Source organism: Octopus bimaculoides, chromosome 2 (assembly GCF_001194135.2).
Source record: "Octopus bimaculoides isolate UCB-OBI-ISO-001 chromosome 2, ASM119413v2, whole genome shotgun sequence".
NCBI classification, from domain to species: domain Eukaryota; kingdom Metazoa; phylum Mollusca; class Cephalopoda; order Octopoda; family Octopodidae; genus Octopus; species Octopus bimaculoides.
The window spans coordinates 166,682,857-166,685,569 of NC_068982.1; the positions used below are offsets into that span (position 1 = coordinate 166,682,857).

Sequence of the window (2,713 nt, forward strand, 5' to 3'; positions counted from 1 at the left end):
TACTACTACTACTACTACTACTACTACTACTACTACTACTACTACCACCACCACCGCCACCAAAACCACCACCACTACTAACAACAACAACACCAACAACAACAACTCTACATAAAGATAAGACATTAATTTTTCTGTGAGAAAAAAGTAATTCTAAAATGACTAAGCCTAAACTGAGATAGATTTGCTAATTACCTTAATTAATTTTCAGTTAGTTTGGTAATTATATAATTAAGGTTGGTTCTGATGATATTGCTGATGATGAGGATAATGACGACGGCATGATGATCGAAGTAATGGTAGTGATGAGTTGTGGTGGTGGTGGTGGTGGTGGTGGTGGTGGTGGCGGTGGTAGTAATTGTAGTTATGGTGGAGGTGATTGTGCTTGTTGTTGTAGTGGTGGTGCTGCTGCTGCTGATGATGATAATGAACATCATCATCATCATTATCATCATTGTGGTGCAAATGCTGGTGACGGTGACAATAATGGTTCATTGACATTGCTGATAGTGCTGATCATGATAATGATGTTAGTGATGATTTGTTCCCCCAGTGTAGATGGTCTTCAATTATCATGTTTTTGTGCTGCCTGTTATTGTTGCTTTTGTTTATTTTAATTTTATTTATCCAGGAGCCCGCTACATCAGTCAGGCACAGTTGAATTGTCAGTACTTATAAGATTGGTGGGTTATAATAGAATATCTAGCCATAGTCATTAGTCTGGAGAAGAGTCAACTCTGCCGACCTGACTTTCTTTTTGAGTCACTAAATGAAGACATAGTATTTGGTAGTGTGAAGGCACCTGGCTCACTGGTTAGAGCATTGGGCTTGCTCAAAGACAATATGTTTGCAGTAGATGTTTTAGCTCAGACATTGATATTTCATTTTATTTTGGCTTCTATGATGAACCAAACATACAAGCTCTAACAGTCTCTAACATCCTTACCTTCAGCCATTGGCACATTGTCAAACTGTGTCCTCTCCCTCTTTATTCTATAGCTACTACAACATCTACAACATGAGGTAGTGAGTTTGATTCCCGGACTGCACTATGTGTTGTGCTCTTGAGCAAGACACTTTATTTCATGTTGCTCCAGTTCACTCAGCTGTAGAAATGAGTTGTGAAATTACTGGTGCCAAGCTGTATCAGCCTTTGCCTTTCCCTTGGTTAACATCAGCAGCGTGGAGAGGAGAGGCTGGTGTACATGGGCGACTGCTGGTCTTTCATAAACAACCTTGCCCAGACTTGTTCCTTGGAGGGGAACTTTCTAGGTGCAATCCCATGGTCATTCATGACTGAAGGGAATCTTTACTCTTACTCTATTTGGTAGGGATCTTACAGTGCAATATAGGTTGTTATTTATCTTGCTTATTTTAAGGGAGTAGTGATATGCATAAGTGAATGATCAAACCTGTTGGCATTGATCTTGCTTATTTTAACCCTTCAGCCTTTAAAATGGTTATATCCAGCCCCAAATTTTCTATCTGTTTTATGTTCAAACTGGCCAGATCTTGCCTCTCACACCTACCCTACATCACTGAAATCTCAAAGCCACAAGATAATCTATAATCAATTCAAATCAATGTGAATGATTATGTTACATTTGGCAGAATAATCTGAATGCTAAAGGGTTAACCCCTTAACATTTAATTAGGCCATATCAAGTATGTGTGTGTGTGTGTGCCCAGCGACCCTCAAGGGACTAGGGGTTCAATTTTCATCTATGTATTACTATCAATAAATATCATAGGACACAGGGTAATGATTTGCATGGAGGTCTATAATGTTGCTAGACAGCCCTGCCACCTCCACTGATATTAGTACTCTAGCCCTGTGGTTTTTGTCTTTATTTTTGCTAAAACCCTCATTCACAGTCTATTCATTTGGTACTCATCATCATCATCATCAACATTTAACATCTGTTTTCTATGCTACCACAGGTTGGACAGCTTGATAGGGACTGGAAAGGCCAAGGGTCACACCAGGTTCCATAGTCTGTTTTGGGCTTGGTTTCTATGACTGGATGCCCTTCCTAATGCCAACCACTTCACAGAGGGTACTGAATGCTTTTTTACTTAGCTCCATCACCAGTGCTTCTTATGTGGCACCAGGACCTATACGAGTGCATTTTGTGTGATGTCTTGGTTTTACTATCAGAAATAATATCTCTTCATCAAAGAGTACTTCCCAAAACTTTAGAATTCCCCGCTTCCTGACAACAAACTAATTTATTCCATTTTTTTAACTGTTTGTAAGTCTAGAATTGCCCCCCCACACACACACACGCACATGGATATGCACACATACAGACACATGGACACGCACACACACACACATACACACACACACACTGTGACAGTTTTCCTTGGCTGTTAATGTTTATGTCATTAGTAAATAATTCAGTTATAGTTGACAGTATCAAACCTCACAGCTGAGATGTTGTCATGTGGCTGAAATACTTGGGAATGTAATGTATTACAAACCTATCTTACCCATGCCAGTATGGGTAAAACAGATACAATGACAATAATAGTGATGAAAATGAATAGGTGCAGGAGTGGCTGTGTGGTAAGTAGCTTGCTTACAAACCACATGGTTCCGGGTTCAGTCCCACTGCGTGGCACCTTGGGCAAGTGTCTTCTACTATAGCCTCGGGCCAACCAAAGCCTTGTGAGTGGATTTGGTAGATAGAAACTGAAAGAAGCCTGTTGT

At 40.1% G+C, this 2,713-nt stretch overlaps 1 protein-coding gene across 2 annotated transcripts in view; it reads left to right on the top strand.

Moving 5' to 3' along the window:
* LOC106881530 (cilia- and flagella-associated protein 206) overlaps positions 1-2,713 on the top strand; it is a 100,733-nt gene that overhangs the window by 31,691 nt on the left and 66,329 nt on the right. The window lies entirely within an intron of this gene.